This window comes from Rhinichthys klamathensis, unplaced genomic scaffold, assembly GCF_029890125.1.
Source record: "Rhinichthys klamathensis goyatoka isolate OS25496 unplaced genomic scaffold, OSU_Roscu_1.1 h1tg000567l_1, whole genome shotgun sequence".
NCBI classification, from domain to species: domain Eukaryota; kingdom Metazoa; phylum Chordata; class Actinopteri; order Cypriniformes; family Leuciscidae; genus Rhinichthys; species Rhinichthys klamathensis.
Window position 1 is genome coordinate 966,258 of NW_026607033.1, and position 19,841 is coordinate 986,098.

General features: G+C 35.9%; 1 protein-coding gene across 1 annotated transcript in view; it reads right to left on the minus strand.

Annotated features, from left to right (window-relative positions):
• Positions 1 to 19,103, minus strand: part of LOC130074067 (cortexin domain-containing 1 protein) — a 35,031-nt gene extending 15,928 nt beyond the window's left edge. The window contains exon 1 of the mRNA XM_056239580.1: positions 18,957 to 19,103. The gene's annotated coding sequence lies outside the window, so the exon portion shown is untranslated. The remainder of the gene's footprint in view (positions 1 to 18,956) is intronic.
• Positions 19,104 to 19,841: the final 738 nt, after the last annotated feature.

Consider the following 19,841-nt stretch of genomic DNA (forward strand, 5'->3'; position numbering starts at 1 on the left):
AGTATGCAGCCACTTTATAAGAAACCTAATTTAGATTGTACAGTCTTAACCGACCTATATCGAAATTACCTTTTTTATCGAACATTTTAGAAAAGGTTGTTTTATAACAACTTGTTCCATACTTAGATGCAAATGCTGTTATAGAAATGTTTCAGTCAGGTTTTAGGTCCCTTCATAGTACGGAATCGGCCCTCCTTAAGATTTTTAAAGATACTTTATTAGCAGTTGATTCTGGAAAGGTAGTTATCCTTATTCTACTCGATCTCACGGCCGCCTTTGATACCATTGATTATGGTATTTTATTGCGCCGTTTGGAAGATATTGGCATTAAGGGTACCCCCTGGTTTACATTGTGGTGTGCAACAGGGTTCCATACTTGGGCCTATTTTATTTTCTTTGAACATGTGCCCTTTATAGGCTCAATTTTTCGTATATATTATGTATCATTTATATGCAGACGGCATTCAGTTATATATTCCAATAGATCCGAAAGGCTCTCAATCTTTTGATGCAGTTGTACAGTGCTAATGTGAGATTAAAGCCTGGTTGGCAAGCAATTTTCTTCATCTTAATACCAATAAAGACTGAGTGTGTTGTCTTTGGACCCTCTTCTGCCTCTATGGGAATAATAAGTAGGTTGAACTCTATGTCGATAAGTGTTTCAGATCATGTCAAGATATTTTTAGATAAACAGGTCACTAGTGTTGTTAAGGCTGGTTTTTATCAACTCAGAACTATTTCTAAGCTGAAACCAATTCTCTCCTTTAAGGACCTGGAGACTGTTATTCTTGCATTCGTATCATCATGCATTGATTGCTGTAAATCTTTATATATAGGTCTCTCACAGGGACAATTATCTTGTCTACAATTATTGCAAAATGCTGAAGCCAGACTTTTGACTCGTACAAAGAAGAGAGAGATGGAATTACCCCAGTTTTGGTTTCTTTACACTGGCTGCTTGTAAAATTGAGGGGTTTTTTTTAATGGTTTTTAAAGCGTTGCATGGTATTGCCCCAAATGTATTGTTGACCTTTTGAGACCTTATCAAAACACAAGAAATATGAGATCTTCTAGTCAGATGAACTTCATGTTCCTAAAACTAGATTAAAATCAAAGGGTGATGGGGCTTTCTCTGTGGCAGCTCCACACTTATGGAACCCTCTTCCAATGCACATTAAATCTTCCTCATCTGTGGATGCTTTTAAGTCTAGTTTGAAGTCGTATCTTTTTAGTATGGCTTTTAGAACTGATTGAGTGAACATGATTTAATTTTGTTTGTGTGATTGAATGTAATTGCTTTTGTTGTATAATCTAAGCACTTTGGTCAATGGCAGTTGTTTTAAATATGCTATAGAAATAAAAATAAAAAAGTATTGTATTGTATTGTAATGACAGAATTTTCATTTTTGGGTGAAATATCCCTTTTAAACATCATCACGGCAAACAGGTAAACTCATCTACTCACTAATTTACTTTCACAGCTTCAATGTGTTTATAATAACACACTTGCAAATTATTCTAACTCAAACTTTTCAACTTGTCGATTTCAAATAAAGATTGAAAAGTTGTCAAAGCTTAATGCTGGTGACGTTAAAGTCATGCAACCATGTGTGAAGATCATTTATAGCCTAACTTCAGCTTTTTACTTCTGGTAATTGTATTTATAGGCTTCAAAATTCATAGTCCAAAAGTCAATGGAAAAGTCCTATTGGTTTTGGTTAAGAGAACCAGGTTGAAGCTATTTTCCGGGTTGACCTACAAAAATATATCATCACTTCAGCTTTCTATTAAAGTGTGCTTCACAAATGGAAGGCTGCATATCTCGGCTGCCATGTCATCAAGCGGCGCCGAAGGCCGTCTCAATTCGAAGGATCCTTGGAAGGCAGCCTTAGCTTTGTGTCCTTCATTCAGTTAATTTTGAAGGATGGATCAAGTGAATCCTACACATCTTTCAGTCACCTACAATCCTTTGCACACATTCCAATTTGCGGAAAAGAACTGAGCTTGTCTGAGTTCATTACGAAATGTAAGACAAAAAGGCTTCATTCCTGCATCAGGGTGTAGTTACAAAATAAACCAGCAGGGGCAAACCTTGACCCACTGGTTTTGGCTAATTTTGACACACTCATTTTCTGCAAGGACATTATCTGTTAAGTTTACAGACATTTCATTTAACCCTAAAACACAAAACAATGCAATGCTTAATTCAAAATGCAAGTAAAACAAGATCAATAAGGAAAATTCCTTCATATTAACAGTACATTGTGAACTTACACTATATGTTTTTACACTCATTCCAACTTCATGTTTCAATAAGAAATAAAGAAAGACAATTGCATTCAGCAAACTATTTCATGGGGTCTGGTTTTGATAAAAAGCGTTGTTTCATAATAGGTGGGGCATATGATGTCCTTTTATGAATGACAACACAGTGCATTGATCTCATAAGGCACAATTATTTTCTCTATAATGCCATTTAGTGTGCAATATGTGTGTGTGTGTGTGTGGACTGTATATTTTTCACAAAACACTTGACCTTAAAGGTGCTATCAGCGATTTCAGGCCCAAAAAAGGCCGAAACATAAATGATCACATTCATCTAATTTTTCCTAGGGGGAAATCACCGACAGGGGGTGGGTGTTGTGAGGTTTTGCTCCGACTTCGCAACACTGTCGGTGATTGGTTGGAACACTGTTTATTTAGGTTTTGGTGGTTGGTGAAACCCATTGTTTTTGTGTGCAGATCTCAGAGCGTAGGCTGCCTACAGAGACGCGTTTTTTGGACGGCCTGCTTATGGGGCGGGCAGCTAGCGGATCGCTAGGAAAAATTAGATGAATGTGATCATTTATGTTTCGGTCTTTTTTGGGCCTGAAATCACTGATAGCACCTTTAATGCCATTTTTAAGAGGAGCAGCACCACTTCTTCTCCTGTGTTCAAAACTCATTCACTTCTTGGAGGGAGCCCGGTCTACAGGGTGTCACGTGATTTTCGTGCATCTAACTGTTACGTAGAGGTGGTTGAAGCAAGGAGGAAGCAGAATCCAAATGCAGCTTACTTTATTTAAACAAACTCAAACTAGACAAAACTCAGACTAGGGAACATGACAAGGAAACAGAACAACCAACCTGACATAACACAAAAACAACATCAAGAACTCACAAAGACTGAACTAGACACAGGGCTTAAATACACAGGCAAACAAGATAACAAGGGGGCGTGGCTAATGAGAAACACCTGGGAACAATGATCAGACAATTAACAAGACACATGGCAAATAGGGAATCACATGACAGACAACAACAAGGAACAAGACACAAAACCCGCACCGTGACACTAACCTGGACATTGCCATTGCCAACATCAGACCGAAAATATGGCAAAATCTTTTACTATGGTGATTTTTCCTAAGTATTTAAGTATTTTAAATACTCTAAATACACTCCCTCAAAATATTTTGTTACAAACTACATTTTATTTTTTCCACACCTGCAAAATACAAATTACAAAATACAGTAAAGTAATTAAATACGTATTTAAAACACATTTAATTGAAATACTGCCCATGTCTGGCAATAGTATTAGTGATGGTTGCCATTTTGAATCACAACTTAATTAGCCCTATCAAACACTGCATATTTTAGCATAATTATGAAACAACAATGCTAAAGATTTTAATTGTCAATAAATCACAACATTCAGGTGTGAGAGTTATTAGTTAATACAAACGCTAATGCATCGCAATCCTTTAATCTACCATCCTTTAATCTACCATCTACCAAGAAATCTACCATGGCAGTCTAGTTTTTGGCCAAAATACCATACTCCAGTTCTTATTAAAAAAGTAAAACTGTGGTGACTGATTTTTCCATTGACAGCTACGCAACTACCACTTTGACACTTCAAAAAGTTCATAGAGAGATTGTAAAACTAATCCATATGAATTGGTCGGATTAAACAGATTAACAGATTAAATTTAGGCTTTAATTTACATATAAAAATGTATCAACTCACATATCAGTTGTGGTAAGCGGAAGCTCAAGCATGTTCGCTTGACGTCCAAGAACCAATGAGGCTCATTCTCGTGTTACGCAGCACGTTTGAGCTTCAGCAAGAACCAATGAGGTTCATTCTCGTGTTACGCACACGTTTGAGCTTCAGCAAGAACCAATGAGGTTCATTCTCGTGTTACGCAGCACGTTTGAGCTTCAGCAAGAACCAATGAGGTTCATTCTCGTGTTACGCAGCACGTTTGAGCTTCAGCAAGAACCAATGAGGTTCATTCTCGTGTTACGCAGCACGTTTGAGCTTCAGCAAGAACCAATGAGGTTCATTCTCGTGTTACGCACACGTTTGAGCTTCAGCAAGAACCAATGAGGTTCATTCTCGTGTTACGCAGCACGTTTGAGCTTCAGCAAGAACCAATGAGGTTCATTCTCGTGTTACGCAGCACGTTTGAGCTTCAGCAAGAACCAATGAGGTTCATTCTCGTGTTACGCAGCACGTTTGAGCTTCAGCAAGAACCAATGAGGTTCATTCTCGTGTTACGCACACGTTTGAGCTTCAGCAAGAACCAATGAGGTTCATTCTCGTGTTACGCAGCACGTTTGAGCTTCAGCAAGAACCAATGAGGTTCATTCTCGTGTTACGCAGCACGTTTGAGCTTCAGCAAGAACCAATGAGGTTCATTCTCGGGTTACGCAGCACGTTTGAGCTTCAGCAAGAACCAATGAGGTTCATTCTCGTGTTACGCAGCACGTTTGAGCTTCAGCAAGAACCAATGAGGTTCATTCTCGTGTTACGTAGCACGTTTGAGCTTCAGCAAGAACCAATGAGGTTCATTCTCGTGTTACGCACACGTTTGAGCTTCCTCAAGAACCAATGAGGTTCATTCTCGTGTTACGTAGCACGTTTGAGCTTCAGCAAGAACCAATGAGGTTCATTCTCGTGTTACGTAGCATGTTTGAGCTTCCTCAAGAACCAATGAGGTTCATTCTCGTGTTACGTAGCACGTTTGAGCTTCAGCAAGAACCAATGAGGTTCATTCTCGTGTTACGTAGCATGTTTGAGCTTCAGCAAGAACCAATGAGGTTAATTCTCGTGTTACGTAGCACGTTTGAGCTTCAGCAAGAACCAATGAGGTTCATTCTCGTGTTACGTAGTACGTTTGAGCTTCAGCAAGAACCAATGAGGTTCATTCTCCTGTGTTACGCAGCACGTTTGAGCTTCAGCAAGAACCAATGAGGTTCATTCTCCTGTGTTACGTAGCACGTTTGAGCTTCAGCAAGAACCAATGAGGTTCATTCTCGTGTTACGCAGCACGTTTGAGCTTCAGCAAGAACCAATGAGGTTCATTCTCGTGTTACGTAGTACGTTTGAGCTTCAGCAAGAACCAATGATGTTAATTCTCGTGTTACGTAGCACGTTTGAGCTTCAGCAAGAACCAATGATGTTAATTCTCGTGTTACGTAGCACGTTTGAGCTTCAGCAAGAACCAATGATGTTAATTCTCGTGTTACGTAGTACGTTTGAGCTTCAGCAAGAACCAATGAGGTTCATTCTCGTGTTACGTAGCACGTTTGAGCTTCCTCAAGAACCAATGAGGTTCATTCTCGTGTTACGTAGCACGTTTGAGCTTCCTCAAGAACCAATGAGGTTCATTCTCGTGTTACGCAGCACGTTTGAGCTTCAGCAAGAACCAAGGAGGTTCATTCTTTGCGTGTTACGCAGCACGTTTGAGCTGGTGAACTATCCCTTTAAAGGGATTGTTCGGCCAAAAATGATATTTAACACAACCATTACTCACCCTCAAGCCGTTCGAGATGCATATGTCAATCTTGTTTCAGACGAACACATTTTCAGTTATTTTAGAAAATGTCTTAGACCCTTCAGTGGATATAATGTGAAGCAATGGGGTCCACCTCCTTCAAGTCCCAAAATGTGCACACATCCTTCACAAAAGTAATCCATCCGGCTCCAGGGGGATAAACGAAGGCCTTCTGAGGGTAATCCGTGCGGTTTTGTCGTAAAATATACATATTTAAAACTTTATAAATGAAAACATCTGACTTCCGGCAACGATCGACGCGCGTTCACGGGTGAACTCAGGGTGAACTGAGTGGAGTTTTGTTTTGCTCTGCTCTCTGGCTGCGCTGGCGCCTTCGTTCTACGTCACGAAGGTTCCTACGCTACGTCATACCTCGTACGCCGACTTCCATCCGTGAACGCGCGTCGATCGTTGCCGGAAGTCAGATATTTTCATTTATAAAGTTTTAAATATGTATATTTTTACGACAAAACCGCACGGATTACCTTCAGAAGGCCTTCGTTTATCCCCCTGGAGCCGGATGGATTACTTTTGTGAAGGATGTATGCACATTTTGGGACTTGAAGGAGGTGGACCCCATTGCTTCACATTATATCCACTGAAGGGTCTAAGACATTTTCTAAAATAACTGAAAATGTGTTCGTCTGAAACAAGATTGACATATGCATCTCGAACGGCTTGAGGGTGAGTAATGCATGTGTTAAATATCATTTTTGGCCGAACTATCCCTTTAAGGCAAGTATGCGAATGAAAGCACTACTAGTTATGAAATATGTCATACCGCAATTCATAATGCAACCCAGGTACTAGCATAAACTGTGTACATCTTCAGTCAGTTTTCTCTTTCAGGCCAACTACTGTCATAGCAGAGCAACAGTCTGAAGAGAATCTTACTAAACAAGTAAGTTAAAGTTAAACCGTCAACATATTACAGCTGCCTGAATAAAAAAAAAAAACATTGTGTCACAGGCATTATCACCACAGCAATGCAAGAGAGCATGTGAGTATATTCAATGAACACTTTCAATGTGTTGGCCAAGCATCCAGGTACTTGCATCCAGAATGTTTCTGGCCTTAGTTGAGTCTTGTACGTTTTGGTGGTTAAAGGGTCTAAAAGCTGTCGCTGGAGATAAATTCTCATTTAAGCTGTGATAGTGTATGACATTTGCAGTATTTTGATAATTGCATGCTGTGATTAACGACTCAGCCATTGAGGGTGTTAAGCTGTTGAAGCTGGGATGGAAGATAACGTGTGTGTGTGTGTATGTGTGTGTGTGTGAGAGAGAGAGAGAGAGAGAGAGAGAGAGAGAGAGAGAGAGAGAGAGAGAGAGAGACTACAGTGCCACTCAGGCCTGACATGAAGAACAACTCAATTTACGAGTGACTAGAGGGGAAATACATTCTTGGACCTCTTTAGACACTCTTGTGTATGGGCCTTTGTGTGTTGGGTTAGTTGCATGAAAAAATGGAAGCTAGCAGCTAATAATATCATGTATCATGGCAAGGGAATAGGAGGGAATTTAACAATTATTCTGACTCGGATTAAACTTTTACATTTTTTACATTTAAAAAACTATTCCTTATAACAATTCCATTATCCGTTTTTTTTTTTAACCAAATATTGTCCAATATTTATAAATAAGTGAACAAAACTACTTTAAAAATAATAATAATGAATATAAATATTTATAATTTGTATTAATTAATTCCATTATTCATTTTAATGTATTGTCTTTTTACCTGTTTTCCAGTAATTCTTTAAATCCTTAAAAAAAACATTGTTTGAGCTGCACTGCATGAATAAAAGATTAAAAGCATAATACAAATTTAATACAACCAACAATATGAAAAAGATCAATATAAACAGACAGTCTTTCTGACTGATTCAAGAAAAATAATTAGTTCATAAGAGTCTTTTGTTCACGAATCAGACTACAGGTAATGTTTTATGGTTCCTGTTGTGTGCGACCAGTGAAAACAATGCAATGTAATGTTGTGAAAAATTACTGTAGTCTTTTTACTGTTTTGTGGCTAACATTTTTTTAATTCAGATTGCATGCTTAAACATAATTTCTTTTGTTGTTTGGTTGTGGATTCAGTCATGCTGCTGGAAACACTGTGTTGTAAACCCTGTAACACCTTTTGTGTTTCCGGTCAAAAATGACCAGCCTTTTAATAATTGCTTGTAAATCTTTTGTTATGCTATATTATCACAAACTATTGGATTCAATCTTTTTGTCAACTTGTTTTCTTTCAATTAGGTGACTTTGTGCCATTTTGTACAAGATAAAAGCATTTCAAAACAAACTTCCTGGTAAAACATTAAAGCACAGTGTGATAAATTGTACAGATTTCTATTTTTATTTTTTTTATATATATTTTTATTCAATATTCCAAAATTACCCACAAATAAGGCTTTTTTTTTTGGTCAAACATTTAGGTGCATAAGCTAAAGGAGTATTAGTCAGATTAAAAAAGAAATACAAAAGTTGACAAAAAGATTGAATCCAATATTTGGTGATAATATAGAGTAATGAGAGAATTATAAGCAATTATTAGGCCGGTAAGGAACACAATCTCAATAAAAATAAAAATAAATTTTAAAATAAAAAGTATTTATACCCTGGGTGTGAGTAAAGTCAGTAAGTTTTAGTGCAATGCGATAATGTTAACTAGCATTTTCGGGGAAAAGAATATCCTCTCCGGGTCAAAATGACCCGAACACAAATACAGTGGTCCATGCACTTTGGCAGCGGAATACGTTCAAAACTGTTAATCAAACTGAAAGTCATGGAAATCATTCGGTTCCATTACTTTTTAACAAATGCAACTGCTTTCCAATTCCCAGCTGTAATCACCGCCATCTGTCAGAGATGAAGACCAGAGAGAGCGCATCTGTTCGGGCCAATCCAGCAGCATGAATACGCACTCACACTTTCTTTGTTTACAATCTCTGGACGCTGCAGTCCTGTTTGATGGAGATTAGATACCTTTCACACTGACAAGCAGTTCCTCTATTACAGTCAGTGCTCGAAGTGTGCCGGTACTGCTTGCCACTTCTGTGTTTTAATCAGTAGCGTAACCTAACTTTTTCTTGTGTAGCCTACACACTGTAAAATCTAACAGTTGTTCTTACTAAGACTTTTTAGTTAACTTTACTTAATTTCCAATAATTTGTTGAATTTACTTAAAACAATTTAGTAATCTGAACTGTTTGCATGCTATGCCTTTGTTACTCAGAAAACCCAAGTAAACATTACTTGACTAGACTAACTAACACTTTTTAGTAAACTTTACTTAATGTCTTAACTTAATTGTAAATATCTAGTAATATTTATTCACACACTATGCTTTGTTTACTCAGAAAACCCAAGTAAAGATTAATTGATTGGTTTGAGTGTGATTTTTGTGGCGGGAAAAATCTTAATGGACTTTTCACTCATTTCCTCCACTTCTGCAGTTATTTCTCTCTGTTTGCATTCACTCATTTCCCAAAGTCATCTTGAGTGGTGAATTGTCCATTTTGAGAGAACATCACATAAGCTGACTTGTTGATTTTCCTAAAATATTTTTAGTCACCATTATGGCGATTAATGTTCCCTTTGGTTGGTCACTTGGAACTTCATTTATATTATTATTATTCTCTTCCCATTGATGCAGTGATGCAACAAGAAACCAATTATATGATTTCAAAGGCAGAGAAGTAATATATGAATGTATGTATGTGTATATATATATATATACACACACACATATATATATATATATAAACATACATACACACACATATACATATATGTATATACATATATATATGTATGAATGTGTGTATGATTGATGTATAACTCTATTTCATGTCAATTAATTATCTATTTATTAATGATCTATTATGTCCTAAACACCTTGTGAAACTTGTAATTGGGTTTATATAATCCCAAATAAAAGTTAAATATAAAAGTGACAATCTTGTAATTGATCATGCTTGAGTTACGGTACACAGACTTCAACATTCAGCATGCAAAACACAACAATGGTAACAATTAAATTGTATTTATTTTAAAGTAAATTATCAAGTACTCTCTACAGTTCTTGTTTAGTGTCTAGAACTCTTGTGTAAGTGAACTATACTAACTAAGCATTTGTCAGTTCAACATACTATTCCTATTTCACTTTACTTGAAGAAAATGTGGAAACTGATTGCACATATTTTTTTAAGTCTCCATAGCTTAAAATGGCAGATTAAAACCATGTTGAGAATAATAGTATTTAAGATGTTTGCAGAACACATTATAACACTGTTAGTTAAATGGAATTACTCAAGTAATCTTACTATTAAATCTTAAGTAAGATTAGTAAATATTATTTAGTATGTTAACTAGAATTTACATTAACTTGAAATGTATACTTAATTTACTTGGGAAGATGTAGCTTTCTTTACTTTTAGCCGATTATTAACTTAACTTCATTTTTCCTTTTAAGTTTGCTTTGCAAAAATAAGGCAATCGGTTTCCAAACTTTTTTTAAGTAAACTGAACTTGTTAGAATTTACAGTGCAGGTTGCCGGTACTCTGAGCGCACACACCGAAAGATAGAATCAGGCTATTAATTAATTAATTATATTCATCGTGCGGAGCTTTTATAAGCTGTACGAACTGAACTGATCAACTATCTGCGCGATATGAGCCCACTTGTTTAATTTTGCATGAGTGGTGCGCGAATCACCCCCATAGGCGCGTTCACCAGCGCGTTCCTAAAGTGTGATCAAATTTGCACAAGCCGCGACGCTGATAATAAATGTGCATTTGAATTATATTTAGAATGTAGTAAAACTCTACAGAGAAAGTCAAACGTGATCTAAAACAGCCACCAAAAAGACTGATGAAAACATCATGCACCAACATAAATTAGAAAGCTTTTTCTACTGTGTTTACTGGTAAATTTTGAGTAGTTGTGGAATTTATAATAGATTTTTCACTAAAGATTTATATTACAACTGTGGCATGTTGTAGCTAGAGTCTCTGAATGCGTAGGTTGCTGTTTTTCATAACAAATGCTATAGATAAAAAAGAAAGAAAAAAGGGTAACACTTTATAATAGTACATGAATAATCTAATACCTGAATTAATAATTACTTTACTATGAACTAATGATGAGTTAAGACATGTACTGAGGAACTAACCTTAACTAAGACATGAGTCATGTGAATTCCTGCATGAATATACCATCTTAATACAGGTTAGTACATGCTTGTTAATTAATGCATTAATTAACATTTTGGGGTAAACTAAATCAAACTTGCTCTAGAAAATGTACACATTTTGTGGCCCAAAAGAAGAGCAAGAAGCCTAACTGACTAACATTATGATATAAAGACAGTAAACCAATCCATAAAATAACCACATAAATAACCATCATCTGTGCTAACACTGATTTTACTTTTGAAAATTGCATCTGTTAATGAATATGTTAGTGTAGGTATTTCACTCTTGATGGCAGCAGTGGAATTACTTAAAACAGAATGAGATTAAATTATTTTTAATGATGAATGCATCATTGTGTGTTCAATGAGTAAATGTAAGCATTGCAAGACATCTAGTGTCATTCACTGATGTTTGTGACAGTTGCTGGTGTCAAATTTATGAACAATTTTACATTGTGCCCTTTTAGTACATCATTCTTCTGATCTAGTTTAGTTTACCCCGAAATGTTAATTAATGCATTAATTAACAAGCATGTACTAACGTGTAGTTAAGATGGTATATTCATGCAGGAATTCATATGACTCATGTCGTAGTTAAGGTTAGTTCCTCATTAGTAGCCTACATGTCTTAACTCATCATCATAGTAAAGTAATTATAAATTCAGGTATTAGTATAATGTCAAAGTCTTTACGAGACTTAATGGCCAAAGAAAAAGCTCACTGAGGTGAAATTCCACTAATAGTTGCTAATATGAAACATTTACTCTGTTATTACATAAAATAACCACAACAAAGCACCCCTTTCTTACAGTTTTGAGAGCATATTGACAAGAATGTTCCTCATAGAGAACGTGTGTTGGTGCCTGACTATTAAAGATGAAAGATTATACTGGCAAACACACTTCATCGATTTGTGCCTGGAATCGTGACGAATATGATTTATTAAACCATGGCTTAATAATTTTTACCTTCACTATTCCCCCTCTAGATCAAAGTGTTGCCCCCTTCTTTTGAACTCACACTTTGATGGTTTTTGCTATAATCTCATTGGAAATTTTAAATCAGCTCTAATGTTCTCCTTCCTCAAAATAAAACTGTTGGTCTTTTAAACCTGTGGAAGTACAGACCCTTATAGTCAGCAGACTTTAGCAATGATGATAAAATGGAAATTGCGCTTTAAACTCTCCAGTTTGGACCTGAGGTTTATTGGGGTGAATGGAGGTCATACAGGAAATTAATTCACGGAATATTTTCTGGGCACCAAGATATGAACTATCCTCTCAGAGAGATCTGAAGAAAAGGGTAGGAGAGAGAGAGAGAGATAATGTATAAGAGACTGAATGGAAGAATAAGAGGAGCCCTAGTTAAAAATAAATAAATCAAAATGTTTTTGTAATACATTTATTTTATGCTAAGTATAGCTACTACAAATACATTTACATATCACGTACCTAATATAAATACCCTGCAATTGTACTACTAAATTGTATACTTAAAGTCTGCTTAATTGGAACAACTCATTTACTTTTGTTATACTTTAGGTACACTTTAAATATCTTGAATTTTAAAGACTGATATTATACAGAGATCATATATTAGTACTATCATAGTGATATCAAAACACACTTTAGGCTTAATATTAAGAAATGTGTATTGTGCAATAAAGAAGTACTCCAAATAAAGTTTAATAATAATATTTTTTATCAGTAAGCCTCAAGCATTATGTCAGTAAATATGTTAATGTAGTATGAAATAATGTATTATTTTGAAATACATTTTGGTATAGTTTTTTTTCCACTAGGATAGACAGAAAGTGTTTGTTTAAATGACCTTAAAGGGTTAGTTCACCCAAAAATGAAAATTATGTCATTAATGACTCACCCTCATGTCGTCCCAAGCCCGTAAGACCTCCGTTCATCTTCGGAACACAGTTTAAGATATTTTAGATTTAGTCCGAGAGTTTTCTGTCCCTCCATTGAAAATGTATACACGGTATACTGTCCTTGTCCAGAAAGGAAATAAAGACATCATCAAAGTAGTCCATGTGACATCAGTGGGTTAGTTAGAATGTTTTGAAGCATCGAAAATACATTTTGGTCCAAAAATAACAAAACCTATGACTTTATTCAGCATTGTATTCTCTTCTGGTTCTGTTGTCAATCCTTTCTGGACAAGGACAGTATACCGTGTATACATTTTCAATGGAGGGACAGAAAACTCTCAGACTAAATCTAAAATATCTTAAACTGTGTTTTCCGAAGATGAACGGAGGTCTTACGGGCTTGGAACGACATGAGGGTGAGTCATTAATGACATAATTTTCATTTTTGGGTGAACTAACCCTTTAAAATCTATAATATATGGAAAGAAATCTCATTCATCTCAATGGCAGTTACAAATTAAATTAAAAGTCCATTGCATGCTTTTAAGAGCCTCTAAAACAAAATATGTCACTAGAAAACATCAGTAATCTATTGAAATATTAGTGTCTTATGTTGCTTGCATTATCCCATTTTTTGTAGCTTTTCTTTAGCTTGTCATTGCACTTATATTGTATTTTTGCATTTACACATGCAAGCACACTCTTGAAACCATAAAATGTGTGCTTTCATCAAGTTGAATAGTATAACCAATTTTTCCTTTGTTTTGACATTCCTGCAATGATTGGAATCGGAGGCAGGTCATTTAGATGACAATGCGACCAATGAAATTGATAAAGAATAAGGCAGCACGTTTTTTTTTAACCCTATTATTGCAGCTAAAAAAGGTATTTTCTGTTTGGTGGATGCAGTTAAAGCCACTGCAGCTTTATTAATGATTGAAACCGTTGGACTGCCAATGGCAGGATCTGTATCACACTCCATCTGCTATTTAGAAATGATTAAACGCATCAATATTGGCATATGATTTATCTGGAATAAACACTAGGTGGAAACAAATGTGACATTGATCAATGCTCTCCTGGAGACACACCTATAATTGTGTGTGTGTGTGTGTGTGTTGGGGGGGGGGGGGGGCACACCTGTTTTCAACATTGATAATAATAAGAAATGTTTCTTGAGCAGCAAATCAGCATATGAGAATGATTTCTGAAGGATCATGTGACACTGAAGACTGGAGTAATTACCGCGACAAAAATATATTTCAAAATGTAATTCAAATTGAAAACTTAATTTTGAATATGAAAAAGTTATTTTAAATTGCAATAATAATTCACAATGTTACTGTTTTACTGTATTTTGATTTAATAAATTCAGCCTTGGTGAGCATAAGAGACTTCTTTTCAAAACATTTTAAAAATCTTACCGACCCAAAACTTTTTTTTTATATGAATAAACATGATCTCAATTAAGAACATTTAAATGTGAACAAACAAGATTATACTAATTACTAATAAACAGGTAGCAACATTTAACTAGATATTTCCTTAGGCCTTAAATGACTTGAATCAGTGACTTACAAGTTAACAAATCAGTATACAAATCCCATCGTCTGCCTGGGAATTCACTCAGAAATGATGTTATATTAAACATCTACACCTGACACTAATATGAAGCCGTTTGTTTGATTTGTAGGCTTTTCTGTGTCAGAAGAATAGTACCGTAGCCTCGCTTATACTGATGAAAAGTAAAGGGGGGGGCATTATGGGGACAAAATGAGAGGACAAAAAAAGTCTGAAATCTTTGTCCTTGTGGGGACATTTTTTGGTCCCCATGGGGAAAACAGCTAATAAATCATACTAAGTGATATTTTTGAAAATGTAAAAATGCTGAAAATTGTCTGTGTTGGATAGGTTTAGGCCTTTAGGGCTAGGGTTAGTGTGGGGAGATAGAATATACAGTTTGTACAGTATAAAAATCATTATGTCTACGGAGAGTCCCCATAAAACATGAAAAAATTATGTTCAAAAATAATGTTAAAAATGACTAAAACTAAAACTTTTAACTAAAATAAAACTGAAGTGTGTGTGCTTTACTTGAAATGTCAACTAGCCTCCTATTTGTGCCACAAATAAACGATAACCTCTTAAAACCTGCGCAGACACAAACAAATACACATGTAATACACATGGTGTAAAATGGGAGATTGTGTCTGTGTTTGTGTACTTGCATAAAAATAATTCCTGTCATAAAAGCCAACCATTTTTAGAGGGTAAAGACTCCATCTCTTTTTTGAGGGTTAGGAAAATTCATGTGGTCAATATTAAAAATCCCTGCTGGCCCAGAGGAGCTGTATGATTCTCTTGTGGATTGATTGAAGCAGCCACACTTTGTAACAGCTCATTACTTTAAAGCAGCCCTCAGGCATTACAATGGTGACATTTCCTTTGAAAAATAGCTTGTAGCTACTAATAAAAGATATCTACATCTCAGTATCTTTTAAACATACACTACCTTTTAAAAGTTTGGGATCAGTTTTTTAAAGAAATGAACACTTTTATTCCAAAAGGATGCATTTAATTGATCAAAAGTTACAGTAAAGAGATTTATAATGTTGCAAAAGATTTCTATTTGAAAATAAAAAATCCCGGGGAAAAAAATGTATCATGGTTTCCACAAAAATATTAAGCAGCACACCTGTTTTCAACATTGATAATAATAAGAAATGTTTCTTGAGCAGCAAATCAGCATATGAGAATGATTTCTGAAGGATCATGTGACACTGAAGACTGGAGTAATTACCGCGACAAAAATATATTTCAAAATGTAATTCAAATTGAAAACTTAATTTTGAATATGAAAAAGTTAGTGAGCATAAGAGACTTCTTTTCAAAACATTTTAAAAATCTTACCGACCCAAAACTTTTTTTTTATATGAATAAACATGATCTCAATTAAGAACATTTAAATGTGAACAAACAAGATTATACTAATTACTAATAAACAGGTAGCAACATTTAACTAGATATTTCCTTAGGCCTTAAATGACTTGAATCAGTGACTTACAAGTTAACAAATCAGTATACAAATCCCATCGTCCGCCTGGGAATTCACTCAGAAATGATGTTATATTAAACATCTACACCTGACACTAATATGAAGCCGTTTGTTTGATTTGTAGGCTTTTCTGTGTCAGAAGAATAGTACCGTAGCCTCGCTTATACTGATGAAAAGCAGGAAAGTGAGAAAAAGTGAACTCGTGTGGGCTTATTGCCATTGGGATTGTGGTGGAATTGATTTAAGGCCTTTTGGCTGGATTCCCCACTCACTCTGCTAAAACACATCACATCAACTCAGTTGCCTCCATTTATTTGATCCAGAGAAGCATGTGAAATCAAATGATCGGAAGCTGTGAAGTGTTAGAAGACCAGTGTTTGGTTGTGTCATCTTATGTTGACTGTGTCAATGCATCATGAGCATGTTCACATGCATGCATGGCTATCGACGCGGTTGGAGGAATCTGGAACATTGTTCTAACCCTTATAGTGTGTTCCGGCCTTCCGGGTCAATTTGACCCACAGCACGTTTTTGAGTTGTCGGAAAATTGTGTGACTATTTCTTATAGGTGTCATGCCTGCAAATTTTCAATACTCTGAGGTTTTGTGGAATGTGCATACAAAATTTCTATTGCGATTGTGATGTTATTTCTGTATGTTGTGATGTTGATCCGCAAATTTTAAAGACACCCAAAATTTGCTGGGAATCGAACCCTTGATCTTGGCATTGCTAGCACCAAGCTCTTAAGCTTCAGGAAAGCACACATTAATAATATTTATCTTTTTACTTTTTATTTTATTTATTTTTTATAAAAAAAGTAGCCTATTTAACATACTGTTTATATTATTAATTTTGGGAAAAACAAATGTTTAAAAACGGTTGTTAAATACAGTTTTATAAAGAATATGTTCTCATGTTTACATTTTCTTGTAATGTGTGAGATTTATTAACGTGCAAGGTTCACTGTTTTACTTTTTGTTGTTGATGTTTTTCATATTGTGATTTTTGTTGAATTGTATTGAATTCAATTTGGATCAATTTGACTCGTAACATAACTATTTTTGGACCCAGAATTTGAACATAAAAGTGCTTATAAAATTATCCTATTGTGCTCTACATTAAAAATAAATGAGTTTGAAACCACATGATGATGCAGTGTCCTGTGGAAAGAGGAGAGAATGTGAGGGAGAAACAAGTGGGAATAGAGAGAACATTGAACATAATAAAGAGGAAAAGCGGAGGGTGGAGGGGAAAGTGTGCGGTATAGCAAGAGGAGTGTTCCCTGGAGCTAAATGCAAACACACTTACAAACAGAACTGTAATTAGTGCTTGAAGTGGGAAAAATAAAGCCGGTACTCACCAAAGGGGGCGGGGCTTTGTTGGGGGGGGGATTGGTTGTTTGGCTCCCTCAGTAGTAGTTTTGGTTTGAAAATTGGGGTGTTGAAGTGTGTGAACTGTTTAACATATGCTCCATCAAGGTATATTTGTTTGTTTGTTTTTTGCAAAATGATCTTTTACAAAATAGTCCAAGGATGCAAATTGGTTGATGACATAACTGTAAGATTATTTCTGTTATCCTTCATTATGTTGCCACTCGTATTCAATTCAAAGTCAAGAGCATTTTGATTTCCATAATTTGATCTATTTTCTGATACAGAATAATGAAGGACTGGATATTTTTTCTGATTGGATTGTGAAATGTGTCTTTTTTGACAGGTGGTTGGAGGGGAGGAAAGTTGTTTCAGAGACAGAAAAACTGTAAGATTCTTAAAGGGATAGTGATGTATTCATCAAAAAGATGTATTTATTTATTATAAATATATCTTCAGTGTGTGTGTGTGTGTGTGTGTGCGTGCGTGCGTGCGTACATGAAATGCAGTTTTCATTTGATTGATAACTTCTAAAAACGATCTCAGTATAACGTTCCTAGATGTTTTTTTGTTTTCTCAGCACATTTTCAGCATGCTCATGTCACTCATGTATTTCTGTGCTATATGTGATCATTAATACAGCACACATTGAAAATGTTGACAGTCGCCTGAGAGAATCAGTCATAAATGATTACAGTGATTCAGATTCTGCTTGATCATGACTGACTGACTGATATGAATCAATAGCTGAGACACGCTTCTGTAGCTTCACCTTACCTTCGTTACAGTGCTATTAAAATATCTAAATTGAGATAGATGATCATAATTTAGAGATTAATACAGTAAGTCATGCGCTCTGATTGACTTATTTTTAATGCCAGAATAATGTGTTTAAAGCAGAAGTCTATGAGAGACATATGTTCAAGATATTTTAAAGATTCATTCTTTCAAATCAGTCATGCAATTTCTATTTCAAAACTAGTGTTATAATTGTCCTCAAAATCGCAGCCATCAGCAGCTATCAGTTAGCGTGTATTCTTATTAAGTATTAACAAAAGATAAAATAAACAGTACAGAAGTTTAAATTCAAAGGCCTTTAAATTCAATCAACCCTTTAGACAGAAGAAACATCTTGAAAAAAACAACACATTTATACCTAAATATCACTTTAAATTTCTCACAGAGTCACAGTTCATTGTCTCAGACAGAAAGATATTATGATGAATTGTGAAATTTAAACGGTTATACAAATGCCTCTGCCTTTTTATGGCGATTGCATGAAAGACTGAACGATTCACAGGCAAAAGCCTGTGAATCACACAAAAATCACATCCTCATCTTAAAGATTGCAAAAACTTTCTGCATTCCCTTGACCATGAAAGACAACTCAGTTATTAAAACAAGGTGAAGTCGTCAATCCTCAACATCATTATCCAGCTTTAAACAGGTAAAAATGCTCAAACCACCTCTCATTCAATGAAACATGCAACAATTATTTGGTTCTCTTGAAACAAGACAAGAGACACTGTGACCAGACTCTTCGTTCTGGATTCCCAAGGCGGATACGAGGGATCGGGAGCAGCAGAGAGACATGACATGAAGGAGAGAAAGGATATGGTCCTACCTGAACTCACATCCCGTGGAGCAGAAAGTGTGGATGAAGTGTTTCTTGATGCATGCTGCAGAGCGCCTGACACTGAGGCTGTGGATCCTGCTGCACTCAGAGCTCACTCGTACTGCATTGCTTCTTAAAACAGACTGAGAGAGAGAGAGAGAGAGAGAGAGAGAGAGAGAGAGAGAGAGAGAGAGAGAGAGAGAGAGAGAGAGAGAGAGAGTGTGTGTAAGAGCATGAGTATTTGGAAATGGAAGTGAGGGACTCCCACTCCACATACTGTACACTCACAGACAACATTTTCTGGTTGTGACCAACGTTTGAGCATATCTATCTGACTGTCTTGACGTCTGTCTGTCTATCCATCATTCTATCTGTCTATCCATCCGTCTCTATGTATGTATGTATGTATGTATGTATGTATCTATGTATGTATGTATGTCTGTATGTATGTCTCTGTATCTATCTATCTATCTATCTATCTATCTATCTATCTATCTATCTATCTATCTATCTATCTATCTATCTATCTATCTATCTGTCTGTCTGTCTGTCTGTCTGTCTGTCTGTCTGTCTGTCTGTCCGTCCGTCCGTCCGTCCGTCCGTCCGTCCGTCCGTCCGTCCGTCTACAGTATTTATCCATCTGTATGTCTGTCTGTCTGTATGTCTTTCTACAGTATTTATCCATCTGTCCGCTTGTTTGTCTACAGCATTTATCCATCTGTCTGTCTGTCTGTCTACAGCATTTATCCATCTGTCTGACTGTCTGTCTGCTGTCTGACTGTCTGTCTGTCTACAGAATTTATCCATATGTCTGTCTGTCTACTCTACAGTATTTATCTAGCTGTCTGTCTGTCTACAGTGTCCATCCGTCTGTCTGTCTGTCTACAGCATTTA